Here is a 15,409-nt window from a genome sequence, read left to right on the forward strand (position 1 = left end):
CTCAATTTGTTTTTTTTGTCTGTTGGTGCTGGATATGTGCCAAGTTTTTAACTCTATAAAACCATTAGTCAGTGACCTCATTGGCATATAATTGACTACTTTGTATTATACTGCAGAACTAAGACTTAGGGGTGAGGCAGACTCAAATGAGAATTATATCTGTGTCCATAAGGGAGCTTCCATTGTACTTTTCTTCTGAAATGTTCCAAGTTTTTATAATTTTTCAGGTCAATCAGTGTCTGTAAGGTTTTCTTCCCCCTCTTTTTACTTTTGGAGTGTTTTCACCCCCTTTTCCCTCGAGTGTACACATTACACTTTAAGTCCCATTGAAGACTTGGGTTTTCTTTTTTTTTTAAAGAGTTATTTATTATATTATTATATCTAAGTACATTGGAGCTGTCTTCAGACACACCAGAAGAGGGCATCAGATCTCATTACAGATGGTTGTGAGCCATCATGTGGTGCTGGGATTTGAACTCAGGACCTTCAGAAGAGCAGTCGGTGCTCTTAACCCCTGAGCCATCTCTCCAGCCCTTGGGTTTTCTATAATACAATGGATGTGCGCTTCCTTGGCATGGCTAAAGAAAGTAGGGTGGGGCCAGACAATGAATTTTGCCGATGTTTAACCCTGGTAGTTGTAGTAAGAAACAGAAACAGATGTCCCTGCTTTCTATAGTAGTTGTTCTGATCTCATAAGGTCTTTTGTACTATGATTCTATTATCCTTTCCTTATAATCATTAATTCCATTTTAGAAGTAAAAATGGCAGCTTTTAAATATATTAAAACAATATTGAACTAGTAGACAAACACAGCCACATACAATTTACCTTGGAACTTAGGACTGGCACTGGGTAAAGCAGACTAAATAAAAGCTACTTTGGCATGTTCATGCTACAGTGGTGTAGTATTCTGCATCAGCAGTGCCAAGGGCAGCCAGATTGAGACAGTGATCACCATATATAGCTACAGCCTGTCCTGGAACTCACTATATATACTAGGCTGAGCTTGAACTCACAGAGATCCACCTCCCTCTGACTCCTGAGTGCTGAGACTAAAGGAGTGGGTCTGGCCACTGGTGTCATTTTAAAGAGCACAGATGTCGCATAAGCTGTTTATTTCAGGATTGGCTAACGCATCGCACTTCAAAGTCATTTTAATGTTTCTAGTTGTTGATCCCACTAACCAAATTTTACTAATGTTTGTTAAATGGTAATGAAAATTCTTAAATGTCCTGTTCGGAGCCTGAACTGAGGACATAGACCAAGCTTTTCAAGGATCTTGTGAGCTTTGCAGGGAGCAGATATAAACTTCAGTGGTAAGTTTAACACAGGGTGTGTTAGCCCAGATGAGTTTGGAAGAACAATTAGGAATTAACCAGAAAAGATTGGGTATAAAATCAAAATCTCCAAAGTAAGATAAAACTAGGGGCCCTTGGGAGTTCAGGAGTAGACAGTAATTTTGTCTTCCTGTTGTCACCCTACCCCCCCCCCCCCCGTCCTTTGTCATTTTTATTCAGTAGTTTTCCCCCTTGTTTTCAGTACCACACGTGGCAAAACATGACTACAGCCAACTGATTAAAACATTTGTTCACAACAGACACCCCCATTAAAATAGACGCCAGACTCCCCATTGTGTGTGCTTTTGTTCCTTAAAAAAAAAAAATGCCATAACCAAGACCAGGTGGGAGGAGCAAGAGTTAAGATCCTGGAGGGGAAGAGGCAGGGAGGAACGGAAGAGAGGAGTATCATTACAAATGACCTGAGTAGTGGGATAAAACTAGTGAGGAGTGTCATTGCAAATGACACAATCTCAAAGTATGACTGAAGGCGGTCACTAGGTTGGGTGACATCACAGTGGATCACAGTGGAAGGCATAAAGAGTTGAATTCATTGGTGCTGACACAGTCTGCCTTTGCCATCCTTTAAACGGCCAACAGACATGATACGTTCTAACAGTCTATGGTACGTTCACATTGCTTTCTCTATTTGGCTATCAAGTGCATTGTAGAATTAGAAATTCTTTTTTTTTTTTAAAGATTTATTTATTTATTATATGTAAGTACACTGTAGCTGTCTTCAGACACTCCAGAAGAGGGCATCAGATCTCATTACGGGTGGTTGTGAGCCACCATGTGGTTGCTGGGATTTGAACTTCGGACCTTCGGAAGAGCAGTTGGGTGCTCTTACCCACTGAGCCATTTCACCCACCAGCCCAGAATTAGAAATTCTATAGATACTCAATATTCAATAGAATATTCAATAGAATATCGGGAAGGGGTGCCACTGTGGACTGCTCTGTTACAGGCAGTGCTAGGTTTCACTGTCTTGCTAAGTAGGAGGTGACTCCTGCATGGAACGCCAGCTTAGTTTACTTGGTGTTGAAATATGTTTAGATTATGTCCAGTCCAGTATGGTGCTTCCCTTGGGGTGCCAGGCTGTATGAAGGAAGGATTTCCTTTTGAAGTCTAGGCTGCCACACTTAGTTCACCCTCACTTGACGCTAGTGTAGACTTCACATGTCTTCAATGCTATATGAAGCTTAGGGTTTTCCTCTGGACCGTTTCTTTCTTAGAAAATGGAGATGATAATAAACTTTTGTTTGTTTAAAGATGGGATTTCGCCGGGCGTGGTGGCCCACGCCTTTAATCCCAGCACTCAGGAGGCAGAGGCAGGCAGATATCTGAGTTCTCGAGGCCAGCCTGGTCTACAAAGTGAGCTCCAGGACAGCCAGGGCTATACAGAGAAACCCTGTCTCGAAAAACCAAAAAAAAAAAAGATTTCACTGTAGCTCTGGCTGTCCTGGAATTCACGTTGTAGACCTGGCTCTCCTTGAACTTAGAGCTCTGCCTGCTTCTGTCTCCTGGGTGCTGGGATCAAAGGCGAATGTGATAATCACCTGGCTATTTACTGTTTCCTTGGGATTCTTCTAGAGTTATATCTTGCTTTTGTGTTTCTTCATTCTGAAGAAATCATTGTACAATCCAGTGAAGACAACACTGTCAGATTCATTCCCTAAAATGCAAGTGTGTCACATATGCAGTTGTTATATCGTGTTCAAAATTTGCTTCTGAGGCATACATGTACTTGATATGTCTCCATAGGCCCGTTTTTTCATTCTGTCCCAAATTCTGACTGACACTGTCGTCAACATATAGCAATCCCTGTGGCTGAATTTTACATCAGAAATATAGGATATGGTTTCAGAAAAAATAGCTTGTTTTGTTGTGCCTTGAGTTCACAGAAAACCCAGACGAGCCCAAGATTTGCAAAGTATGCTGCAACTCACAAAAGAGTCTTTTATTTTCAAGTTCAAACTCAGTTTGCCCACCTAGCACTCACTGTGTGAATGCTGGCAATCGAGTCCAGAGAACATTGGGTTTATATACAATATAGTTAAGAATAGTGTGAATGTTCACAGAAAAGGGGCGTAGAGGGCGGAATAGCACTGAAGCGGGAAGGGGTTAATAGGTGTCTGTTCAAGGACTCATTTTATGGCTGTCATAACTGTGACCTGACCTGTTTACTTTTTCCATGGCCTCCCTTGAGCTGATTTCTCTAAAGTCTCAAGGACAGGCACCTGGAGACTTAGCAGCAGGAGTACTGCGTGTTGGTTTTTGGAGACAGAGGCTATCCCATTCTAACAATGGGGGAGGGGAAGGGGCTGGAGGGGCTGCTGCAGGAGGGCACAGCACAGAAATTAGTTGTCTGCATATCGTGCTTGCTGGGGGCGGGGGGTAGGGAAGATGGGAGCCTCTGGTGCGGAACACAGAGGCAAACTGTACAACACTGAAGTCTCTCTAGTATCAGTAATTCGGGAGTTACAACATTCCCCCCCCCCTTCTTTTGGTGACTCTGGAGACTAGTCTTGGACTCTATAGGCCTTTCTGTGTTAACTGGTTGGTACTGGGATCTTATCACTATCAGCAACAGAGACAATAGCAGAAAAACAATTAGGGGTCTTAACAAGGTGGATATGAGGGTGGTTAATCAAGAGGAGGAGTTAAACTAAGACTGGAACCAGCCCTAACTCTGTTTGTTCGTTCTTGTTCTCTCTCTCTCTCTCTCTCTCTCTCTCTCTCTCTCTCTCTCTCTCTCTCTCTCTCTCTCTCTCTCGGCTAACCCTTCTCTCACCCTGGCCATCGAATCTTTAACTACTCCCAGAATGGTCTCCTGTATATGTGTATATGTTTCCCAATGTTTCACACCCCCAGGTAGCATAGAAGAAATGGTTGCCCCCCTAACACTGATGGGCCTGCTGCTGGCTTCTCTTATCTCAGGGAGTTTGTTTGTTTGTTTGCTTGCTTGCTTGTTTTTCAAGACAGGGTTTCTCTGTATAGCCCTGGCTGTCCTGGAACTCACTCTGTAGACCAGGCTGGCCTCTGCCTCCCAAGTGCTGGGATTAAAGGCATGCACCACCACTGCCCGGCATCTCGGGGACTTCTTGCAGGACAATTTTCAACTTTGGGTGTCTACACCCTAAGCCCCACCCTCCAAGGCCACTTCTGCGTTGCAGTCTAGATTTACAAGTCCCCTGTCCCCCACATTCAGGCAGTCCTTCCCCCTGTGTCTCCAGGACAGCAACACCCCAGAAGTCAAGGTCCACCACTTAATCCCAGAGTTCAAAGACAGGGTCCAGCCACCAAGTAAACTCGGGTAGTGGACCAAGCCACATCACAAGTGGCAAGTCACACTGGGTAGGGTTGTGGGGGCTGCCGAGGCTCAGTGCTGGAAGATACACCATAGCTGTCTTGTGGTTTCTCTGGCCTTGCAGAAGGGGGTTGCTTGGGTGTCTGGCTACCATCTAGTTGGCATCAGGCACAGGTGCTGATCTGATGTGAACCCAGGCAGTAGTTACTCCATCCACTTTAAGGGAGGTCGGCAACACCAGGAACGGCCCTCTCCACTTTGCTTCTGAGTGTTCAGCACAATGTCTCTTAACATATACCCAATCTTGAACTTGGTACTTATGTGGAACCTCTGGGGTACCTACGTTAGACAGGGCACTAAGTTTAGGCCACAGTTTCAAATGGGGAGCCACAAGATCCTTGTCAGCCTGAAAAGTCACTCTGGGGGGATCGAGAGCCAGGATCAAGGGAGTGGGTGTCTCATGCAGGATCTCAAAAGGGGTCCAGTTAAAGTAGGGAGTGTTCAGGGCCAAGGAGAGGGGCACCAGCCAGTCTGAGCCAGTCTCCAAGGTCAATTTAGTCAAGGTCTCTTGTAGGGTTCTGTTTATTTCCTTTACCTGCCCTGAGCTCTGGGGACAGTACTCACAGTGGGGCTTCCAATTAGTCCCCAATATCTCTGCCAATCCCCGACTTAACCTTAAGAGACAAAAGCAGAGTGGCCGGGTTGAGGGCCACTGGTGATGTAAAGGTCACTAGCTGTCTGCCTATCCTGCTTGTTTTGGGGTAGGGGGGTGCAAGAGGGAGAGGATGAGAGCCTCTGTTGGGGAATGCAGAGGCAAACTGTACAACACTGAAGTTTCTCTAGTATCAGTAATTTGGGGGTTACAACAGTTGCTGGGTTCTTGAGTTTTTCAAACAGTTTAGAACACATGTCACAGATCATACATGGCTTTATTTCACATAACCCAGTAGTTTCTTTACTGTTGTTGTGCACAGATGTGTTACAGCTGCTGGAATGGAATTCTGCTCCTGTAATCACCTGAGCTCTTCCATATTGGCTGGCTTGATATCTACAATATTAATCTCCTGTCTAATTTCCAGATGTCAGAGATTATTCCACAAACCATCTGCTGATACATAAGTTTCATAGTCACTGTTGATGGGAATTGAGTTGCTGTGAAGAGGTATATGGGCATCGCAAACATTCTTTATGGACTGACCTCTACTCTTAGATCAGTGGGCCTAAGGACTGGCAGCCATGCTGTAATGACTAGAGCAACATAGCTATGCCTTCCACCTTCCTCTTTTCAAATCACAGCCTTTTTTGGTCTTGTGTCCCTTTCACTGATTTCCCGTAAGTTATTTTTTTCCCATAAATAAGTAGACAAAAACATTAGTAGACAAAACAGCATTTTTCTGGGGCAATCACCTAGGTTTTTTGGTCTATATGTCTAAGCTTTTCAAGTTAACTCCTGGCTCATGGCTCTGGAAGGTGCTGTAAACATTGTCCCCTCTGCCATGAGTCTGGATTTTGTTCTTTTACATCATCAGTTACTGCTGTTTCACCTGAGGAAAAAACACCACTGAATATCATTACTTCCTCCTGTTCCTTCCATGTCTTGCACAAATGGTGACTCTCCAGGATCCTTGGGCTCGCTGGGACTGGGACTCAGCCCCTTCACCAGGGGACGTGGGGGTCTAGTGTGGGGATTGTAGCAGCTGGCACTGATCGGGGAGGGGCTGGGAACCAGGAAGAAAGAGAAGCAGTCAAAAGTCACCCCATGCTTGAGTCTCTCTCTGGCAGTGGCAACAGTGGCAAGAACAGGTGACTCCACTTTGTGGAAAAAAAAAATCACTCTTAAGTTGCCTGTTTGACATCCTCACTCATCAGCTGAAAACATGGAACTCAAACCCCACCCTCTGTGACTCTACCTTCTTCATCAGTCTTTAAAATGAACAGTCCCTGTTACCAAAACTGAAACACTCCACATGTAACGTGAAAGTCTGTAATCCCTTTGTTAGTGTCTCGGAGGGTCTCTGTCTCTTTTTTAAAAAATTTTTATTGGATATTTTCTTCATTTACATTTCAAATGCTATCCCAAAAGTCCCCTATACCCTCTCCCCCCCCCCCTGCCGTGCTCCCCTACCCACCCACTCCCACTTCTTGGCCCTGGCATTCCCCTGTATTGGGGCATATAAAGTTTGCAAGACCAAGGGGCCTCTCTTCCCAATGATGGCTGACTAGGCCATCTTCTGCTACATATGCAGCTAGAGACACAGGCTCTGGGGGTACTGGTTAGTTCATATTGTTCCACCTATAGGGTTGCAGACCCCTTCAGCTCCTTGGGTACTTTCTCTAGCTCCTCCATTGGAGGCCCTGTGTTCCATCCTATTGATGACTGTGAGCATCCACTTCTGTATTTGCCAGGCACTGGCACAGCCTCACAAAAGACAGCTATATCAGGGCCCTTTCAGCAAAATCTTGCTGGCATACGCAATAGTGTCTGCGTTTGGTGGCTGATTATGGGATGGACCCCCGGGTGGGGCAGTCTCTGGATGGTCCATCCTTTCATCTTAGCTCCAAACTTTGTCTCTGTAACTCCTTCCATGGGTATTTTGTTCCCTATTCTAGGGAGGAATGAAATATCCACGCGTTGGTCTTCCTTCTTCTTGATTTTGTTGTGTTTTGCAAATTGTATCATGGGTATTCTAGGTTTCTGAGCTAATATCCATTTATCAGTGAGTTCATATCAAGTGAGTTCTTTTGTGGGTCTCTGTCTCTCTCTTTTTGTTTTTGTTTCTGTTTTTTTGTTTTGTTTTGTTTTGTTTTTTGAGACAGAGTTTCTCTGTATAGCCCTGACTGTCCTGGAACTCACTTTGTAGACCAGGCTGGCCTTGAACTCAGAAATCCACCTGCCTCTGCCTCCTGAGTGCTGGGATTAAAGGCGTGCGCCACCACAGCCACGGGTCTCTGTCTCTTAACTTGTGAGTCACTGTAATAGCAGCTAGGCACTGTTTAATATTCTTTTCTCTAGTACACCTCCCAAGCTTACCTGCATCTTTCTAGCTACACCATAGTTTTACTAAGGCAAAAAAAAAAAAAAAAAAAAAAAAAAAAAAAAAAAAAAAAAAAAAAAAAAAATCAAACTTTGTTAATTTCAGCCAGCAGCTACTATAGTGCTTCTTATATTTAGTTGTCCCTATCTTTAAAAAGTTGTGCTGAAGAAACGGCTCAGTGTATGTATGTATGTATGTATCTATGTATGCCTTGATTTAAAAAAAAAAAAAAAACCTTTAATAAGAGTTCTTAAATGTTTTAGCCTCCCTGCTAACCTTACCCACCAGAGGTAGTGGAAAAGGAAGGTTATTAGGATTTGGGGGAAGTGGGGCTATTTAGAAATTGTTATTTGGAGCAAATCCAATCTACCTTGTCAGGCAATCAGTTCAGTTCACAGGAATCAGCAGCAGCAGCTCAGTCCCCTGGCAAACGCTCCGAATATACAAGCAGTCCAGTTCAGTAGTGTCAGAATGGCAAACAGGAGTCAGCAGCGTTGGCACAACCTAGCAGAAACAGCCAGACCTCAGCCAAATGGGCAAGTCGGCGGCGACCAAGACCACCAGGGATGTCAGGAGTTCTCTGTTGTGCCTCTCTCAACAAAGTGAAGATCAGAAAAGAGGAAAAAGAGAGAGACCAAGAAGTGTTGCAAAGCTAGCTATGCAAGCCTCCCATCACTGTCTGTTAAGTCCTATTTATACTCTCTCCAAACATCAAGTGTCTTCCCGTTGGTCTTGCCTCACCACCTGAGTCTGTCTTAGCAAGACTCCTCATGAGTCTGTATCAGCTGACGTCACTCTGCCAATCAGCTGAGTCTGCTGAGGAGGCAGGAAGTCACCAGAAGTTTTTTGATGTGTTTCTCTCTATGGAGTCATGATAAATGGAGTTCAGCAATGTATTGTAAGGTGAACCAATATGTGGGAAAACCTAGAGACCCATCCTTTGTTTCATCTGGATTGAGTTGCAAAGCAAGCTCAGCAGGTAGTCAACTCCTCAAATCTCCAGTAGGAAATTGCAAAAGTGAGGCCAGGCGACTCCAGCTAGGTTGCAAAACCATCGGGCTTGTTTAATCTACTCTAGGCTGAGGAAAGGACACACAGCGTGCTTCCTTTCACATGCGTATTTTAGCAAAAGATCCTTTCACCTGTGTCTGCTTAATGGAACACATTCCTTTATCTTGAAACTTAGAATACCCAAGATATAGGATACAATTTGCGAAGCACGTGAGACTCAGGAGGAATGAAGACCAGGGTGTGGACACTTTGCCCCTTCTTAGAATTGGGAGTGGAACACCCATGGAGGGACTTGCAGAGACGAAGTTTGGAACTGACACAAAGGGGTGGACCATCTAGAGACTGCCATATCCGGGGATCCATCCTGTAATCAGCCTCCAAACGCTGACACCATTGCATACACTAGCGGGATTTTGCTGAAAGGACCCTGATATAGCTGTCTTTTGTGAGACTATGCTGGGGCCTAGCAAACACAGAAGTGAATGCTCACAGTCAGCTATTGGATGGATCACAGGACCCCCAATGGAGGAGCTAGAGAGAGTACCCAAGGAGCTGAGGGGATCTACAAACCTATGGGTGGAACAACAATATGAACTAACCAGTACCCCCCGGAGCTCATGTCTCTAGCTGCATATGTATCAGAGGATGGCCTGGTCGGCCATCAATGGAAAGAGAGGCCCATTGGTCGTGCAGACTTTATATGCCTCAGTGCAGGGGAACGCCAGGGCCGGGAAGTGGGAGTGGGTGGGTGGGTGGAGTGGATTGGGGGAGTGTGTGTGGGACTTTTGGGATAGCACTGGAGATGTGAATGAAGAAAGTACCTAATTAAAAATAAATTAAATTAAATTTTAAAAAAGAAAAAAAAAAGGAAAACTCTCTTTCACGCCTCTGCTCCAATAAAACAACATTCAACACAGCTGATTTTCCAAAGAAACCAGAAGTTTACACACATACACATATGGATAAAATTTCCAAAACCTACTTTAATAAGGGTTCTTAAATGCTTTAACCTCCCTTCTAGCCCACATACCAGAGGTAGGGGGAAAAGTTAATAGAAAACAGAATGTTTGCCGGGTGTGGTGGCACACATCTTTAATCCCAGCACTTGGGAGGCAGAGGCAGGCAGATTTCTGGAATGTTTAGAAGTTCTTTGTGATGACTCTAATCTTTATTGTAAAGATATCAGCAGTCCAGTCCAAAACACCAAATATGAATCAGTAGCAGTAGCCCAATCCAGAAGAAACCACGAGGGTCTGCTGAATCAGCAAGAATCAGCTGGAATACTATGAGACATTCTCTGGTGTGTTTCTCTTTCTGAAGTCATGGCAAGCAAAGATCATCAAAGACTAACAAAGCATTACAAGACTTAGCAATGCAAGAGCATCATCAGCAAAGACCAAAGACTGCTAGGTGTTGCAAGGTGAACCAATGCAAGAGCATGTTCTCATTCATGGTGGGGTTATATTCATATGCCTTCTAAACATCACACATTCTCTCAAGCAGTCACTCCAGCAAAACATCACAAGACAGCTTCCAGAAAAACACCACATGTCTGTTCTTAGCTAAACAGCCTCTCATGTGTCAGCCCATGGAATTCTTCTGTGTTTGTTATAAAAAGAAATCAGGAAACTGGAGGATGTTAACAGATTTAAGAATCACAAACAAGATGATCCAGCCAATTAGCTGTTTACAGTCTGGAAACCTTTTGCTTTCTTTGTTACCTAAGATAAGATCCATGATAGTAGTTGATTTAAAAGATTCCTTTTCCACATTCCCTTTCCGAGTATGATAGGGAAAGGTTTACTTTCTCAGTATCTACTTAAAATCATATTTGTCCAACAAAGAGATATCATTGGAAAGTCTTATCACAAGGAATTGTTAACATCCATACATGTGTTAATATTTTATACAAGAGCCATTAGAAGTAATTCATAAATAGTTTCCTCAATCTAAAATTTACCATTATATGAATGATACCTTATTGGCTGATTCAGATGCAGATACCTTAAAAAATGTTTGATGAAGTAAAGAGAATCTTGCCTTACTGGGGGTTTACAAATTGCTCTTGAAAATATACAAAGAGGAGATTATTTTAGTTACCTAGGATATAAAATAGGTCTACAGAAAACCTGACTACAGAAAGTACAAATCAAGAGAGCTCAATTATAAACTCTTAATGATTTTCAAAACTTGCTGGGAGATGTTAACTGGCTGTGGACCAAAATTAGTTTAACTACTCAAGATCTAAGTAATTTATTTCAAACCTTACAAGGAGATAAGGACTTAAATAATCCAAGAAAATTATTAGCTGAGAGAGTGAGAGAGAATTGGCTTTTGTAGAATAGAAACTACAGGATGCACATGTAGATCATTTGAATCCAAAGCTATATTGTATTTTGTTTTTGTTTTTGTTTTTTTCTTTTGTATGCTGCTTTATTGTATGCTACAGCCAGTGATATATAAGAGTTAAACCTTGTGAAACAGAAATCCATGAAGTTCAGAGAGGTAGATATTAAGGACTGATGAGCAGAAGATAGTGCATTGTGGCACATGATAAACAGAAGCTTTTGTACAGACTTCATACTTAGTTCTCTTGAATATTCACTGATTCATAAAAAGTGGTTTGACTACAAAAAAAAAGCAGACTTTCTGGGGTCTGAAGGGATTTGTACCTGAAGACACTCCAGCCAGCAGAGGGTCATGTTGAGCATTCTGCAGACAGAACTGTTTCAAGTCTGCAGCTGCCTGGGAAACCTTCATGCAGTTGAGCCCGGCCTCCAGCTGGAGCTGTTGGACCACCCACTCGAGACCGCTGGGCCTACTCGTCAGTCTGGTTAGGGGGCCGTATCTTTTCCCCCCTCTGCTCATTCTCCCACAGGAGTTTTTACAGAATAGGATACCATTTTAGAGTAAATATTTTTAGCACACAAACAGTAAAAAATTAAAGACCTATGTATAAGAGGTTTCTGAATTGATTCTGAAAGGAAAAATGAGACTTTGTTGTAAATGTACCTCTTTGTTGTAATTGTTGTCTCTGAAGCTTACTGCTTCCATCTGCTAACCTAGGCCTAGTCCTGGAAGTTTCTAGACTTCTATAAAATCTAATCTAGGTATAGAATGATTTTCAGACTCTGAGATGTACTGCTGAATAAACTCACCCTTTCTAGCTTTTCTGAATTTTTGATGGCTAGTTCAACTTGGCTGTTCTGGCTCAAACTCCCCTCCATACTAACTGATTCGTCTGGTTTCTTTCTCTCTGATTTTCCTGAATTCTCTGTTTGGCCTCATACTAACTCTGGCAATATGTTCTATCTTCTATCTCCTTCTCAATCTTGCCTCTCAATTAGACATCATTTTCAATCTTTGATGCTTCCTTCTACAAATTGATTTTACCTTCATTGTTTGGGATTAAAGGTGTATACTAAGGGCATGTCTGTATTCCATCCAGGGATTATTAAAGGTGTGTGCTAAGGGTTGAGCCACACCACAAGTAGAAACAGGGTTTTTTAGTAAATAAAACAATCTCAGGTTCACAGTGTGATTATATCTTGCAATACTTTGTCAAAGAGCAGGAATAGACCCAACAGACCCAACAAAAATTGTGGTACCTTTTACTAATGCTGAAATTGCCTCAGTATGGGCAGAAAATGCTTAAATGCTTTAGTCTCCCTTCTAGAACACCATCAGGAGTTCTTTTTATATAGTCCCGACAAATGAATACCAACAAAGAATGGCAGGGTGAACCAATACCATACAGTGCTATCCATTCGTTGTCTGTTGGGTTATATTTATACCCTTTCCAAATACCACGTGTTCTCTCAAGTATCCGATCTAGCAAAACACCACATGTCTGTTCTCAGCAAAACACCCTCCCTTGTTTCTGCTTCAGCAAAAACATCCTCTCTTAAGAGTTTCCAGAAAAACATTACATGACACAACTAAGTCTCCAAAGAAATAGAAATTTCCAGTTCAGATATTTTTGTTGTTTGGTATTAAAAACACATTTAAGAGATTTAAAATATTTCAAGTAAATTCAAAGAGTTACTACAGTTCAAACTTTGATTTCTAAATATCCAAGAGCTGGTGTGTTTTTGGAGATAAGATAAAATATTTGAGCAGGGCTATGGTAGATCGTGCCTTTAATCACAGCAGAGGCAAGTAGATCTCTGTAAATTAGTAGTTTTTTAAATTCTAGATTTAGTGAACAAGGTGGCGGTGGTACATGACTTTAATCTCCCCCAGGAACAAAATGATCAAACAGAAGTATAAATTCATTTTATGGGATCCTGTCAGGAATAATACTAATAAAACACAGATAGATAAATCTCCAGTTCTGATAGCACACTGTGCTTTCTGAGCCTCCTTGTGAGTGCACTCCTGGATTAGTGAACACACACACACACACACACACACACACAACTCTTTTAGTATGTGAATTAGTGATAACTGAGATTTCAGAAGGTGGATTAAGGGATAAAAATGGTGTGGTTCTAAAAGGGAAAATGCACTGCAGCTTTGTAAGATGTTGCAAGTTGGGAAACCAGGATAAAGGACACGCAGGCTCCTTTGTATTGTTTCTTACAGCTGAATGTGAGTCTTAAGTTTATACCAAAGAAGTTTAACTTTTTTAACTAATAAGATGGAAGGATTTCCCTTTACAATTCTGGCTTATAGCCATTAGTCAGTTTTCTTTCTTTCTTTCTTTCTTTCTTTCTTTCTTTCTTTCTTTCTTTCCTTCTTCCTTTCTTCCTTCCTTACCTTTCCCTTCTTTCCTTCCTTCCTTCCTTCTTTTCTTTTAAAACATGACACCCTGGAGCCAGGCAGTGGTGGCTCATGCCTTGAATCTCAGCACTGGGGAGGCAGAGGCAGACAGATCTCTTTGAGTTCGAGACCAGCTGGGTCTAGGGAACCAGTTCCAGAACAGCCAGAAGATCAAAGCAAATCAAAGATATTGAAAGAAAGATGAAATTTCAAGACCTGTATGTCATATAAAGTACTCAGAAATTGCTGGTTGTTTGTGAGCCTAGAGGCTGCCTGGGGCTGAGAAAAAAGAAAAACAAACCCGGGCATGCCCCATAGTTAAAACATTCCTGGGAACAGCTTGACCATAAAGATAAAGAGGAATGTGAGGACATAACAGGGCTATCTGAACTGAGTCAACAACTCATAGAACTCTGACATCCTGCACGTACATGTAATTTTTCTGCTGATGTTTGAATAAGCCAATAGCATGTCGCTATGCTGAATTCCACACCCCTAAGCTCCTTACCCCATAAAAACCCCTAGCTTTCGAGCCTGTGGCCAACATCCGTTATCTCCTGTGTGGGATGCATGTTGGTCCGGAACCCCATCATTAAACTACCTTGTGTGTTTACATCAAAGACGGTCTATTCGTGATTTTTTGGGTTTTGGGTGCACACCAAATCGGGAATTGAGTGGGGGTTTCCCCACTAGGTTCTATCAATATGACATATGGACACTGTAACATCTATCTCTCCAAGACCACCTAGCTTCTCTTTGTGTTTCTGTGTTTTACACCCTGCATTCTTTCGACCCCCAGCAGACATACTGCAAATCACTAGTACCTGCTGCTTCCATCCTGTGTTCCTCTCATAACTTTTTGTTGTCTTTCAGATCTTAGCCGGAGCTTCAGACCGTGTCTCTAGTCCCTCTAGAACGTTAACAATCATCAGGATTTCTGAATTCAAGACTGAATTGGAGAGGCCAAACCTACTCCATCTTGGGACCAGCCTCCATCTTCAAGAAAAGAAAAAAGCAGAACTCAAGCTGCACCAAAATACCAGAAAGGACCCCATGGCTTGTCCTTGGCCAGAGTTAATCCCTAGCTACTTCCTAGCAACAGTTAATCAAAGATTAGTTTGATTGTTTCAGATGTACTTTCAAACTGTTTGTGATCAAATGCACGATTCAGGGCACCCAACTATTGGCTTATAGTCATTCTATTAGATGCTTGCCAGACTGGACAACCCCTCCCTCGCTTTGAAAGAACCTAGTGGGGAAACCCCCACTCAATTTCCATTCGGAGCGCACCCAAGAATCACGAACAGACAACCATCTTGATGTAAAAGCATGAGGTAGTTTAATGACGGAGCTCCGGGCCGACATATATCTCCCTCAGGAGACAGAGGTGTCGACCACATGGTGGAGCCATAATGGCAGAGCTCCGGTTCGAAACGTATCTCACACAGGAGACAGTGGTTTCGACTCTGACGCTTGGAAGCTAGGGATTTTTATAGAAAAGGGATGGGGCTGGGGGAGGAATTGGCGAGGTTTCACATGATTGGTTCATTTAAACATCAACAGACTGTCAGAAGGGCGGGAGATAGGGGGGCATGTCCTGGCCTGTTCTGCTATGTTCTCAGCCCCAGGTTTCAAAGCTCACAAACAACTCTTTGGGCTATTTGACATAAATTACATGAATCACATGTCTCAAGTTTTATTTCCTTTCAGCTTTTATTTTTCTATAAAAACTTGTTCTACTGAGGGTTCAGGGCTGCTCCGCCTTCTCTTTCTGTCCTGCTGTGTTAAGGTCGATTTGGAGGAGAGCCCGAGCCTGAGCCCGAAATAAACCCTAACATCGGAGACGGATCCTTGGTGGTTTGGGAAGGTTCAAGCTTCCTGGCACGACAAACCAAGGTCCTGCACTACGCCTCGCTTCCGGGAAGTGAGTCAAGCACCGGTCGCACGTTATACAC

At 43.0% G+C, this 15,409-nt stretch overlaps 1 pseudogene; it reads right to left on the bottom strand.

Annotated features, from left to right (window-relative positions):
* Gm19219 (predicted gene, 19219) lies at positions 5,516-6,373 on the bottom strand (annotated as a pseudogene).

The sequence above is a fragment of the Mus musculus genome, chromosome 9 (assembly GCF_000001635.26).
Source record: "Mus musculus strain C57BL/6J chromosome 9, GRCm38.p6 C57BL/6J".
Classification (NCBI taxonomy): domain Eukaryota; kingdom Metazoa; phylum Chordata; class Mammalia; order Rodentia; family Muridae; genus Mus; species Mus musculus.